Source organism: Lathyrus oleraceus, chromosome 5 (assembly GCF_024323335.1).
Source record: "Lathyrus oleraceus cultivar Zhongwan6 chromosome 5, CAAS_Psat_ZW6_1.0, whole genome shotgun sequence".
In the NCBI taxonomy this organism is placed as follows: Eukaryota; Viridiplantae; Streptophyta; class Magnoliopsida; order Fabales; family Fabaceae; genus Lathyrus; species Lathyrus oleraceus.
In genome coordinates this window covers 425,034,324-425,050,170 of record NC_066583.1, presented here as the reverse complement: position 1 = coordinate 425,050,170, position 15,847 = coordinate 425,034,324, and positions in this window count along the sequence as shown.

Genomic DNA, 15,847 nt, shown 5'->3' with positions numbered 1-15,847 from the left:
GGTTTCAACAGTAAATTTCAATACACACATTTATAATAAGAATGTTTACACGACATCCTACTTATCTGAATCATACCTGGGATGTTTACACGACATCCTTCTCAGTTGATCGGTATTATATATTCACAAAATAAGACATTCATAACTGGTCACTGCATGCTCACTTCCATTTTAAAGTATCATCGCAGCGGAATTATCATCACAATTATGGAAGATAAAGCAAGTAATAACATCTAGTCTCAACTTCATTTGCAATAACAAAATAAGAGAGTTCTAATCAATCAACTCAACATCTTAAGAATTCTCAACAACAAAATTAGTATTATGACTTCAACATGATCAAACATAAGGAATAAAGAAAGCGTTTAACCCAACCCGATGTTACATGATCAGAGCAAGGTACCACTAGTAAAAGCGATAAAATAAAGAATTAATCCAAGAGCTACCTTCCACTTACTTCAGCAATACTACTCTTGAGTATCTGCACGATGCCCATGTAAAGGCAACATTCAAACAGAAGGGGTGAGAATTAATTTCAATAATACTGATATAAAATGAAGAATAGAGTACAACATCTACACAATCATGCACAACAATATATCACATTCTTACATCCAAATCATAATCAACATCATACACAACAACTTCTCAATTATCATCAACATCATACAAAACCACATCTCATTTATCCTTAACATCATATGCAACAACATCTCATCCAACAACACATCAATAACAACCAATACAAATGCAACACTTATGCAATGTACTTAACACCGACTCAACATGCAAATGATACCAAAATGAACACTCAGGTTCATCTCACTCCATGATCCCCACCATAGTATTGATTCCCTCTTGGAACTGGAGCACACTAAAATTGATACAATCACCGTAGGTAACACTTCACTAATCCCCCATAATAGGAATTAGCTACTCGCACCCGATCCATCACCATGGGATTGAGGCTCACCAAAAATCGTTACCATTAACATATGTAACGCTTCACTAATCTCTCATAATAAGAATTAGCTACTCGCCCCTGATCCATCACCATAGAATCGAGGCTCACCAAAATAGGACCGAAGCCCGTACACCAAGATGCATGACTCTCAAATAACATGCATTAACACGATAAGGTTCACCTAAAGGATCCCCACACGCTTCTCATCATTTATGCATCACACCATTCATCATGCAACAACCAGTTCATGTTACCACATGAATAACATCAACAAATATCAACAACTCATCAACATCTTAACATCATCGACATAACAACATAATTATCACACAATGATATTACAATAATGCAACGATTCATCAACCAAACGTATAAACCAATATATTTATCAATACAGTGGGCATGTGAATATTATTAAAACATATCAACAATCACTACAATGTTTTAGGTATGAGCGTTAGCTTTCTAACACTTCAAACGCCATCAAAGTCGGACTTACGAAATGAAAGTTATGACCAAAATCGTCGAGATGTGTTAACAATTCATTAACTGAACGTAAGAACAAAAACTTCACCAACATAGTAGGCATAGGAATAATACTCAATAAATTCACTTATCACCATCACATTGTATCTCTTAAAGCCACCTTTCTAATGCTTTAAACCCCAACCCCAAATGATTCACGAGTTGAAAGTCATGATCAAAACCGTGCACGAAGGCGTTACTAAAAAGTTGTTGTTTTCTAAATTTTCCAACATAATTTTCTTCTTCTTCAACCCCAAAAACGTCCATGAAATAATCTCCAAAATTATTCTATTCCTGAAACAAAGTTATAGTCCTCTATTTCAGATATCCAACACTTCAAACGTCACTCGATTTGGACTTACGGATCAAAAGTTATGACCAAAACGATTTCGACCGTAAAATATAAAAAAAAGCTCGCGATTACGACGGACAGAATGCCGAATTTTCTGCGTTTTTCATTGTTGGAGCCCTTTCGGACCTCCGATTTCGATTCCGTAAAAATCCAAACGCTCAGAAAATTACAACCCATGTAATACTATAATTTTATAAAGTTAAATTATAGTTTTAACCCAATTAAATAATTTAATCACAACTTTAAGATTATGCCTAAAACCTTCGAAATTGCAACAATGGTGAATATAAGTTTAATCATCAAAACAGAAAACTACATACATATAAAACACATGAAATTCATCATATTATCATCATATAATAATCACCATAACATCCAAATTCAAAATTGTGAATCAAAACACTCAATCCTAAGGAGGTTAAGGATCCCTCCATTCTATCCTTCTATCATATCATTTACTATTGGAACAAACTCTCACCCTTACCTTATATTTTCCAACAAGATGCACACTTCAAGCTCTAACAATGGAGTTTTCTTTTAGCTCAATCTGTTGCCTCTTCTCACCACAAAATTCTATTTACGTAAAATCCTCCAAACTCTCTTACTAACCTTTTTATCATTAACCTAATCCCCCTCAATTAGGAACTTCCACCATTTCCCTCACTTATCATATTATTTACCACCATACCCCTCTTGGATCTAATTTTCTTTTAATAAATAAATACTAATAATATTCTTCTTTTTCTCCATACTATTTCTACTCTTCTATTTTATTCCAATCAATTAAATAAAATAGTTATAGGCTAATTATTAAAAATTCTCATTATCCTCATTAAATAAGTAAAATAACTAAATTTCATTATTTAATTAAGATGCTCATATTCTAGTTATTTTTATTTATTTATTTAATTAATTCGAATAAAAAACTATTTATTTCAATCAATAATTAAAATTCTAATTAATTATCAACAACTATATCAAACTCTTACTCCCTCCACACTTCTATTTCAAGGATACCTACCCCCACAATCATACACAATTAATTTAAAACACCCATTAATCATATAAAAATCTAAATAATTCAAATTAATTAATTAATTAAATTCGGGGTGTTACAATATGCATCATGAGGTCTCTTAGGGACCAAAATTTGTTTCTTGATGTTGTTATTTAAGTCAATTATACTAAGTTTATACAAATCTTGTAACCTTCTCATACTTAGCTAGAATGTCACTAAAAAGGGGCAGCTGTAAGACCCCAATTTTGACCGTAAGATCCCTCATGCTATCTCATCATTTACATTGGCTTTGGGATCACACCTTGGTATTCTCCTCACACCTCATTCATTGGGTATGCATTGGGAGACATCACCAAGCACATTTGATTGTATCATACTTTATTTTCTTTTGTTTACTAACCAAAATACCAAAAATATCTCTATGTGTAGTGTTGTTTCTTTTCTAGATAGTGTGTATGTCCACATGTGCCTCATCAAGCTCACAACTAGGTTTTGAGACCCTCAATGAAAGATATAAATCAAAGAAAGGTTCACTATGGTTCTGAGCATAATATATGGATCTCCATGTTTTTTATTTGTCAATTTGATAAAACAAATTCATCAAGAGATTGAAGCTTGTTTGTCTTGGAAGCCCTAATTTATTTGGGTATCTTGTGTGACTTCCTTAACAAGTTTCTTCATCATTTGGTCAAAGATATCAAGTGGTATGTAAGACCCCAATTTTGATCCTAAGATTCCTCATGCTATTTCATCATTTACATTGGCTTTGGGATCACACCTTGGCATCCTCCTTATCCCTCATTCATTGAGTTTGCATTGGGAGAGATCACTAAGCACATTTGATTGTATCATACTTTTTTTTTCATTATTTGATAACTAAAATACCAAAAATATGTCTATGTATAGCTTTGTTTCTTTTGTAGGTAGTGTGTGCAACCACCAATTCCTCATCAAGCACAACTAGGGTTTGAGACCCTTAATGTAAGGAGATCAATCAATAGATGGTTCACATTGGCTCTAGACATCATATATGGATCCCCATAATCTTCATTTATCATTTTGATCAAGAATTCATCAAGAGTTTGAAGCTTGTTTTCCTTGGAAGCCCTAATTCATCTAGGTATCTTGTGTGACTTCCTCAGCATGCTGCTTCAACAATTGATCAAACATTTCAAAGGATACTTCATATTACATCGTCTTATACATATATGATCATCCATGAGTCCAAAATATCAATATAACTTCAAGTTTGCAAGTTGGTTCAAAGAGTTTGACAAGACAAAGTCAACTGGTTGAAACTAGTGTTCCCTAGCCCTTATCTCTAACAATTTGTGTCATATGAAAATGATTCCAAGAGTAAAGTTACTCCTTACGACAATACAAACAACTTTAATTTTGAGGTCAAGAGCTAGTTTTGCTTGGAAAATCATTGTTTATGGTGAAAGATTATATTTTGTCTGTGCCCTAGTTAGGAGGTCAACTTACAAGGACCCTAACTTGCTCAATTTTTATGATATGAAGACCATACAAGCTTCATGATTAATTTCAAGATGTCCTCTACAACTTTGATTCTTTGAGAAACTTCAAATTCAACTTGCAAGGGCATGTGCTAAGAGGAAACATTATAGCATAACTCCTAAAATGCATAACTCCTAAAATGCATAACTCCTTCATGCCAAATCCAAATGAGGTCAAGTTTGTGACCATATTGAATAGGTTTCAAAGAGATACAACTTTAACGAAGGAAATTTTTCCATTAAAGCCCATAGCAAAAGTTATTCAAGGGGAAAAAGTGAACATTTGACTAGTGGTGTGTTGGCTTTGCCCAAACCATCTGATCTTGGTTCCACGTTTTAATCAGGACCCTTGCTTTTGCATTCCATGCGTGTACACGCGTTGATTGAGGTGTTGGATGGAAGTGCGCGCTTGGTCATCAGATCTGCCACCTTAATTAATGAGGGAGATCTGATGGCCCTTGTTTTTTTTTCCTTTTTTTTTTCTGAATTTCCATTTAATCCACTTATTTTAATTTATTCATAGAAATTTCATATTTAATCCAAAAAATATGGGACTTTAACCAAAAATCTTTAAATATTTTTCTCTCCTATATTTTGAACTAAAACTATTTTTGGATTCATTTTGGTATTTTTCATGAGTTAAATGTTTTTGTGCATATTTTTAATTGTTTAAAAATACTTTTGACTTTTCAAAAATAGTGAAATTTTTTGTCTAAGGTCCTTTGACCTTGTGTGACCTAGGATAAATCCCTTGGCCATTTATTTGGTGTTTTGAAGGGATTTTAGGTTTTGACCAAATTAAAATACATTTTAATTCATTTTTAAATTGATTTTTAATTGATTAAATACTTAAAAATATTGTTGATCCATTTTTATGGTCTTGTGATGTTTGATTTTCTGTTTGGGCCTTGGTCAATGTTGATTTGACTTTTGTTGGATCAAAGCCATTGGATTTAGCGGATTGATGAAATGTACATTTCATCTCCCAAAATGAATAAATGGTTTTGATTTGATGAAATTCCTCCCATGATCAACTTGTGTTTCTATCTTCCCCTCCCTCTTCATCTTCATCCCTTTTCTTCCCCATTCCCTCTTTTGACCAATGAAATATCCAATTCCTAAAGGCTAATTAGTTCATCAATGACCTTGTGTCAGATGAATCAATACAAGTTGACTGAGATAAGTCTCTCCCTTTTGATCTTTTCTTTTAGTGTGTGGTATGTTTTAGGAGTTTGGTTATTCATACTAAAAATCTAACATGCATTAACACCTACATTTTTATTTCCCGACCTCAGATAGTTGTGACTTCTACATAAGTCCAATTACGATTGCTTAACGTAGAACTAAATTTGACCCTCAAGGCATAGCATTCTAGTTAGTGAGATTGTAATAATCTCATTCTTAATGGCATTGTGTGAAGACTTGAACTTTTTTCCTTTCATGGGGGCTAGTGGCATACCTGTTGAATTATCCAAGCTGGAGCCCTTCTCATGGAAGATGTCTTGGTGTAAGGATTCATACTTATAAATGAATGGTTAAGTGTTCTCCAATGAATGACTTAATCAATTAAAAATCATCACTAACACTTGACTAACTTTTCACTAACATTTGACTAACTCTTGTTAATATTGCTTTATTTTCAAGTCATTTACTATTATGCAATTTAAATTTTAGTCATTTATCATTCATTGCCATTTGAATTTCATATAACTTGTTTATGTTTATGTCATTTTCACTTTGCTCATTTGAGCCGTATCTTGTGATTGTATATATTTTGTGTGTTTTGGTTTTGTTTGTGGTCTAAGGACCTTAAAATACCTAACAAAAACAAAAACCCTAAAAAACATATGGTGGACTATTGAACTTTATATGAATTCTTGGACTTAGGATTAGGCAACATTCCCTATGCAAAAAGGACTTGGCCAATGCCAACATTCTGAGACTGAGCTATTGTTAAGTGTGCCTTCATATGATACAAGCCTTCGAATTTATTTGAATTCATCTGCTACTTTGTCTTTGTGCTTAATTGTTATTTTAATCTTGTATATGATGCTTTGCTTTGAGTCGATCAAGAAATGTTTCATCTGATACATGCGAAAGCAATGAAGACTGCTAGCTATTTGAATTGCTTGCTTGTATGGATATTGCTAATTGCTTATTGGTTATTGCTTGATAAAAGTCCAAAGGAAAATGAGTTTCTATATGACATTCTTGTCTGTTGGATAGCATCCCATTGGTCAGATCTTTTCAACTCTTAACTTTTAAATTTGTGCTTAGGATAGCCTCTTCATCTCCTCCCACTTCTTAAATTTCAAAATCTCTCCCCATTTTCAAAAACTTTCTTTGCTTGTGATTTCAAACTTAGACTTTGTTTTAATAATTAGAAACTTTGGCCCTATGCCATTGAATTTTCAAACCCTTCCTTAAATCAAATTTATAAATAAACTTAATCATATTTACTTAAAATTTCAAAAGACAAAAAGAACTAACAACTCCATTCAAAATTGTGTCCCTTTGTGCCCTTCTTATTTAAATTTTGCTAAAAGCAATTCACCAACTTATTTGAAATTTTTACCACGAACTATGAGGTTTTGATCCCTCATTTTTATGTTGGTACATAGGCATAAGACCGAAGGTCTTGTCAAACACAAAAATATAATCAATGAATTCTTTTCTCATCCCCCATTCTAATTTATCAAACATCATTTATACCCAAAAACACATGCACACATAAAAAAGGGCTCCCTAGGAATACCTAGGACGCTTTGGGTGCTAACACCTTTCCTTTGTGTAACTAACTCCCTTACCTGTAATCTCCTGCATTTTATTAGTTTTGATTTGAAAACTTCTTATCTTTGGGGTTTGTTCGTACTTTTCCCTTTTCCTTTGGAAACAATAAAAGCGTGGTGACGACTCTAGTTTTATTGACGTTAAGCTTATCCATAGGAAGATGGTCATGAATTTACCGCTACAGAAATTAAGTGGCGACCCTGCTGGGGAGTAGTCCCCAGAGGGGTTAGCCTACTTTTTTATGTGTATTTGATGCTTATATATTATTTGTGTGATATAATTTGTCTGTTGTGCTTGATGATCTCTGAGTGGTGAGATAAGTTTTAACCCGAACTTGAGTGCAATTAAGATATGAGGATGGTATAGTCATGTTCAACTTGTGTGGAGTAGTCCTTAACAAGTTGGCTTGAGACCCATCTACTAAGTGGAGAGCCTTTTGGAGTTATTAATGTCACACAATTTATTTGTGGATAGTCATTACTTTCTCTAATTTGGGGTCCGAGAAGATGAGGATCATAGAACATTTAACCCAACCTGGCCTATTTAGGACATAGTGCGGAGACTGTTCATGTGTAGACCTGGTAACAGTTGTTATGCGATACTACACTCAGACGAGTTTCTCTTGAGAATATTATGGGTTGATGAGTCAGTCATCCTAACCTATAATATCCGATATTATGGGTTGATCCCTTGTATGTGATTGTTGCATTTATGCATACATGCGCATCATAACATTCATCACAGAAAAAAATTCAAGGAAACTGAGGTCTTGTTTGCAAATATTTTTAGACCATGGATTATGGATGAAGGAACACTAAGAAGTACAGTTTAAGATGTCCTGATTTGAAAGAGCTAAGGAAGTTGTCATCCTTTGTATTAGATCCCTTTGACTTCAAGCAATGTCATGGGAATCTTTTGTTTGTATTATCTACTAATGTGGTTGAAGGATTTCAGAGTGTTTTGGTTCAATTCTATGATCCTCTCTACTGGTGCTTTACTTTTCCTGATTATCAGTTTGTACCTACATTAGAGGAGTATGCCCATCTCTTGGGAATATTCGTATCTGACAAGGTACCTTTTAATGGTTTAGAGGAGATTCCCAGATCTCATGTCATAGATGAATCTCTTCATCTAAAGAAATCTGAGATTAATGCTCATTTGGTGAAGAAAGGAGGTATTCTTGGGTTGACTTCTGAGTTCCTCATTGGTAGAGCTATTATTTTTGCATAAGCCGGTAGCATGGATGCTTTTGAAGCCATCTTTGTATTACTCATCTATGGTTTAGCTTTGTTCCCTAACATTGACGGTTTTGTTGATGTTAACGCCATTAGAATCTTCTTGATTGGGAATCATGTTCCTACTCTGTTGGGTGACATGTATTTCTCTTTACATTTGAGGAATTCCAAAGGTGGTGGGACTATTGTGTGCTGTGTTCCTCTTCTGTATAAGTGGTTTATTTCGTACTTGCCTCAGACACCTACTTTTTTGGAGAACAAGCAAGGTCTACGATGGTCTCAAAGACTTATGTCTCTCACTAATGATGATATTGTTTAGTATGATTTTGCATGAAGTATATTGGATATTGTTGATAGTTGTGTTGAGTTCTCTAATGCTCCTCTCATTGGTACGCAAGGAGGAATCAACCATAACCCTGCTTTGGCTCATCGTAAACTTGGCTTCCCCTTGAGAGATGAACCTAATAACACTCAGTTAGAAGGTCTATTTTATCAGGAGGGTAAAGATCCCCAACTTTTGAAGATCCAAGCTTGGTCCATGCAACTGTGTAGATTTAGAAGCTTACACTATTTGGGTGAAGAAGAGAGCTTTGGAGCTCAAGATGTCGTACGGATGTGAAAGACCTATGTCTTTGGTCATGGCTGAGCCATCAACTCTCCCTAACCAAGATGTAGAGGAGTTAGAAGATGCACTCGCCAAGATGAAGCAAGAGAGAGATATGTGGGAAGAGAGATTCCATGCTTTGGGCCTAAAGCATGAAGAGTTGCAGCTTGAGCCAAAAGACAAGGATGCACTTATCGAGATTCTTGAATACCGTGAAGTGAAGAGACAACGAGAGCCAGCGGGTTTACCTTCCTCTAGTATGCCTCAGCCTTTCGGTGCTTGGAAGAAGATTATTGATCAGGTAGTCCTCAAGAAGGCTCGGATGAAGACATCCTTTAAGTGCGAGATTCGACGCATCCGAAGGAAGTATGCCCCCATACCCAGATCATCTGATGCAGTTGCTAAGGGATCCTTAGGATGATAGTTTTCTTTTCTCGTGTATTTGTATTTTGGTTGCTGAAATTGTACTCAGTGTAATCCTTCCAAATTTTATGAATGAAAGAGATTTTATGGTCAATCAAATTGTTGTTATTATTATTCATATATATATATTTTCAAATAGGACTTCATATGTTCCTTGAAATTAAAAACAATAAAAAATATTGCATTTCATGCATCATTTGCATAACAGGTTTGTTCGCCAGATGTCTTATCAGTTCTTCTTCTGTGCATCAACCAAGCTGACTCACCGCTATAATACTTGCGCTAATCAACCAAAGATAATGGAGCATCTAGAGCAAGAGAACCGAGAATCAGTCATCACCAACTCGTGCAACTCCTCCGCCTCAGAGGACCGTCATTTCTGAGATTGCTTCCGCAAACGTTCCTGTTACTGCTGCCAGTCAATTCATTTCGTCTATGCCTGCTGGATTCCCTTGGGGAGTGCCACCCAATTTTATACCAGAAGGGTATGCGCCCACATTTGTTTCTTTGCCAGCATCTATCCCAGTCATGTCAGTGCCACCTCCGGTTATTCATACCCTGCCTCGTATTGAGGACACTATCTACCACTTTGAACCGTCTCAGAGCCTAGATGTGTATGAGAAGATAAATGAGATGAAAGATCAATTCCTTGAGCTGGACAAAGAGTTGAAGACTTTGAGAGGGAAAGACTTGTTTGGAAAGAGTGCTGCTGAACTCTGCTTGGTCCCCAATGTTAAGACCCTGGTGATATTCAAGGTCCCAGACTTTGGAAAGTACAAAGGGAATACTTTCCCGATAAGCCATCTTATTATATATGCCAGAAAAATGTGTACTCAGACTGATAAAGATGAATTATTGATTCATTATTTCCAAGACAATTTAACTAGAGCTGCCTTGACGTGGTACATGGGTTTGGACAGTGCCAACATCAGTACTTTCAATTACTTAGGCGAGGCCTTTGTTAAGCAGTATAAGTACAATGTGGATATGGAGCCTAATAGAGACCACTTGAGGTCTATGTCTCAAAAGGATAAAGAGACATTCAAAGAATATGCCCAGAGATGGAGAGAACTGGTTGCCCAGATAAGTCCACCCTTCAAAGAGAAGGAAATGATGAAGATCATCTTAAAGAAGTTGAGTTTGTTTTATTACGAACGTATGATTGCGAGTTCCCCTAATGATTTTACCGAAATGGTAAACATGGGGATGAGGCTAGAAGAAGGAGTTCGTGAAGGACGTTTATCTAAAGAAGAGGCATCAGCCAACAAGAAATATGGTAGGAGTTTCTCTAAGAGGAAGGAAGGATAAACTAAGAAGAGGAGGCCTCATGTCCGACAGAGTTCTCAACCCCGTCAACATCAACATCAAGTTTCTTCAGTAATTCCAGTTTTTTCCAACAATTCCAACAATCAATCAATTCCAATTCAACAACACCATCAATAACCGCAACAAAGAACCAACAAAAACAACAACAATAATAATCACTAATAAAACTTTGAAAGGAAGAAGGTCTCCTTTGAGCCTATTCCTATGACTTGTGTAGAACTATACCCGTCATTGGTCCCCAAGAATCTCATCTAGCCAAGAAATCCTCCACAAATTCCCAAGCCACTACCATGGTAGTTCAAGTCTGATATTCATTGTGCTTTTCACCAGGGAGCCCGTGGTCATGATATAGAGAAATGCTATCCATTGAAATATGAAGTTCAGAAGCTGGTAAAGAGTGGTATGGTGTCCTTTGGGGACAGAGCGCCGAACGTGAAAGCCAATCCGTTGCCTGCTCTTGGTAACGCTTCTGTCAACATGGTGGACGACTGTCCAGGGAATTTCTGAGTTTTTGATGTGAGACATATCCGAAGATCTTTGATGGAGATGCATAAGACTTTGTGTTTAATCCGTGATTGTGAACATGACCATGATGGTTGTGTCATTTTTAGCACGAATCCCCGTGGGTGTATGATTGTCAAAAGAGATATCCAGAAGTTGATAGATGAGAATGTAATCCAGATTCAACACTCGAGGGATATGGGAGATGATGTGAACGCGATTGTGCAAGTACTCAAGACTCCAAAGCGGGTAGTCATTCAGTTTGATGGTAGAAGCATCAATAAAGTCAATAGATCGGTATCGTCGTTGGTTATATACGGTTGGCGGGACCTGTCCCCTACTCATCCGATAGAGTTGTACCATACTAATATAATGTCACAATGATTGAAAATGGTCAAGAGGTTCCTCTACCAGTTGGAGACTCAGTGGTAAATATTGCAGATATAATGAAGCTGGTCCGTAGTGGTCGTGTATTCAGTCTAGTGTTTCCGAAGATTGTAGAAGATGTTCCAGCAAGTAAGAAGGCATATATTCCAGTAGCAAATCTGGTTAGTTCTCCAATGTGTCAGTCTGGTGAATCCAGCAAATTGAAGACTAACGATGATGATGAGGTGTTAAGGTTGATTAAAAGAAGTGAATTTAATGTTGTGGAGCAGCTGCTCCAGACGCCGTCGAAGATCTCCGTGTTGTCACTACTGATGAATTCTGAAGCACATAGAGAAGCGTTGCAGAAGGTGTTGGAACAGGCTTATGTTGAGCATGATGTTATTGTGGATCAGTTTGACCACATTGTTTCCAACATCACTTCTTGTAACAATTTATGTTTTTGTGATGAAGAACTTCCAGAGGAAGGTAGAAATCATAATTTAGTGCTGCATATTTCAATGCACTACCAGGAGGACGCTCTGTCCAATGTGTTGGTTGATACATTGTCATCATTGAACGTGTTTCCGAAATCAACTTTGTCAAGACTATCTTATCAAGGCGCCCAATGAGGTATAACGGCGTAATTGCCAAAGCGTTCGATGGTTCTCGTAAAACTGTCATTGGAGAAGTGGACCTTCCAGTTAAGATAGGTCCGAGTGATTTCCAAATTACTTTCCAGGTAATGGATAACCACCTGGCCTACAGCTACTAGTTGGGAAGCCATGGATTCATGAAGCTGGAGCAGTGACATCTACTCTTCACCAGAAGCTTAAATTTGTGAAGAACGACAAGCTTATGGTTGTTGGTGGAGAGAAGGCATTGTTGGTGATCCATTTGTCATCTTTCACGTATGTTGATGCTAAGGAGGAGGTTGGAACGCCGTTCCAAGCCTTATCTATTGCTGATGAATTGAAGAAAACAAGGGTACTCGTGTCTTCTTTGAAGGATGCACAAGAGACTATTCAAGCTGACATCATTCACAAATGGGGTTGTGTTGTAGAAGTCGTCGAGAACAAGAATAGAGCTGGGCTAGGATTTCAACCAGGGCCGTTCAACGCCAAATCCAAAGTTATACAACCAATTTTCTGCAGTGGAGGGTTCATTTACGAGAATGATCAACACTCAGCTTCCATTACTAAGGAAAGTGGTGATGAAGACGAAGCTTGTGCCAACTTTGTGATGCATGGCTAGACTTGCAACAATTGGGTTGTTGTTGATGTTCCTGTTGTCATGCACCGTTCTAAGTAATTTGTTTCTTTTGTTGTTTTAAGAAAAATCCTTCTCCTATGCCTAAGGGAGAAGTGAACATTGTTGGACATTTTTGTTATTATCATCAATAAAATACAATTTTATTCATCCACATCTATGATGTTTTACTTTACCTTTTTGATTTTTTCTGAAAATGGTAATCACAAAAAACATAAATAAATAATAATCTTCCATCTGCATAATAAATGTTCGCACTCCATTTCTCTAGAATAAAAATATCAAATCATTATACAGGTTAGTTCTCAACCCATTAAATACAACGATCCTACTCCCTCTCCAAACTTTGATTTCCCTGTGTTTGAAGCTAAGGAAGAGATTGATGATGGATAAGTATCTGATGAATTATCTCGTTTGCTTGAGCACAAGGAAAAAACCATTCATCCGTTTGAAGAGCAGATTAAATTAGTCAACTTGGGTTCCAAGGATGATGTGAAGGAAGTCAAGATTGGGTCTCAACTGTGTCCAGAAGCTAAGAAGGGGTTGATTGATCTTCTTCGAGATTATTCTGATGTGTTTGCTTGGTCCTATCAAGATATGTCTCGGTTGGATTTTGAGATTGTGGGGCATAGATTGCCGTTGAATCCAGAATGCCCGCCGGTCAAGCAGAAGTTGAGAAGAAGACATCCTGATATGGAAGTAAAGATCAAAGAGGAAGTACAGAAGCAAATTGATGTTGGTTTCCTTGTTATCTCTGAGTATCTGTAATGGGTGGCCAATATTGTGCCTGTTCCTAAGAAGGATGGAAAAGTCCACATGTGTGTTGATTATAGAGATTTTAAAAAAGCTAGTCCGAAAGATGTGTTTCCTTTTCCACACATTGATATGTTGGTAGACAATATATCTAAATTCAAATTCTTTTTGTTTATGGACAGATTTTCCGGTTATAATCATATCAAGATGGAACCTGAAGATATGGAGAAGACACATTCATTACGCACTAGGGAATATTCTGTTTTAGAGTGGTGCCTTTCGGTTTAAAGAATGCTGGTGCAACGTACCAGAGAGCTATGACCACTCTTTTTCATGATATGATGCATAAAGAGATCGAAGTCTATGTTTATTATATGATTGCCACATCAAGTGATGAAGAAGAACATGTTGAACACTTGTTGAAGTTATTCCAGGGTTTGAGGAAATATAAACTCCGCTTGAATCCCAATAAGTGTACTTTTGGTGTTTGTTCTGGGAAGTTGTTGGGATTCATTGTCAGTGAAAAAGGTATTGAAGTTGATCCTGCCAAGGTCAAAGCAATAAAAGAAATGCATGTGCCCAAAACTGAGAAGCAAGTCAGGGGTTTTCTCGGCCGCTTGAGCTATATCTCAAGATTTATATTGCATATTACTGCCACATGTGCGCCTATTTTCAAGATTCTTCGGAAAGATCAGTCCTGTGGTTGGACTGAGGATTCCAGTAAGCTTTTGATAGTATCAAAGAGTATATGCTTGAGCCTTTAATTCTGTCTCCACCCGTTGAAGGAAGACCGTTTATCATGTATTTGATTGTGCTTGATGAGAGTATGGGTTGTGTTCTTGGGCAGTAAGATGAATCTGGAAAGAAAGGGTATGTCACTTACTACCTCAGTAAGAAGTTCACCGATTGCGAGACTCGGTATTCTATGCTTGAAAAGACATGTTGAACATTGGCTTGGGCTGCTAAGCCTTTGCGCCAGTATATGTTGAATCATACTACTTGGTTGATATCCAAAATGGATCCAATCAAGTACATTTTTGAAAAGCCTGCTTTAACTGGGAGGATTTCCCGTTGGCAGATGTTGTTATCTGAGTATGATATTGAATACCGATCTTAGAAAGCTATCAAAGGTAGCATCTTGGCTGACCATTTGGCTCACCAGTCGATTGAAGATTATCAGTCTGTGCGGTATGATTTTCCTGACGAAGAGATTTTGTACTTGAAGATGAAAGATTGTGATGAACCATTGCTTGAAGAAGGGCCAGAACATGGTTCATGTTGGGGCATGGTATTTGATGGAGATGTTAATTCGCATGGTAATGGCATCGGGGAAGTGATTATTACTCCTCAAGGCACTCGTTTTATGTTTACAGCTAGATTAACTTTCCAGTGTACAAACAATATGGATGAGTATGAAGCTTGCATTATGGGGCTTGAAGAGGCCATTGATCTCAGAATAGAATTTCTTAACGTCTATAGAGTTTCAGCTTTGGTTGTGAATAAGATCAAAGGTGAATGGGAGACAAATCAACCCGGTTTAATACCATATAGAGACTACGCGAGGAGGATTTCAACTTTGTTTACAAAAGTTGAGTTTCATCATATCCCTCGAGATAAAAAACGGATGGCAGATGCTCTTGCGACGTTGGCTTCAATGATTATGGTGAAATTTTAGAATGAAGTTCCCAATTTGACTGTGATGTGTTAGGATAGGCCAACTTAAGTGTTTGCTATTGAAGAAGTCAAAGATGAAAAGCCATGGTATTTTGATATCAAGTGTTTCCTCCAAAGTCATATTTACCCGCCTGAGGCATCTTTGAAAGGTAAGAAGACTTTGAGAAGATTACTTGACAACTTCTACCTGAATGGTGATGTGCTTTGCAAGAGAAACTTCGATATGATTTTGCTCAGATGCGTGGATAGACATGAAGCAGACTTATTGATGAATGAAGTCCATGAAGGTTCCTTTGGTACCCATTCCAATGGACATGCTATGGAAAAGAAGATGTTGAGAGGAGGTTACTATTGGCTGAAAATGGAATCTGATTGTGGCAAATTTGTAAAGAAATGCGACAAGTGTAAAATTTATGCAGATAAGATTCATGTTCCTCCGACATTGTTGAATGTTATTTCGTCTCCATGGCCCTTCTTTATGTCGGGAATTGATATGATTGGTATGATTGAGCCCAAAGCTTCAAACTGACATT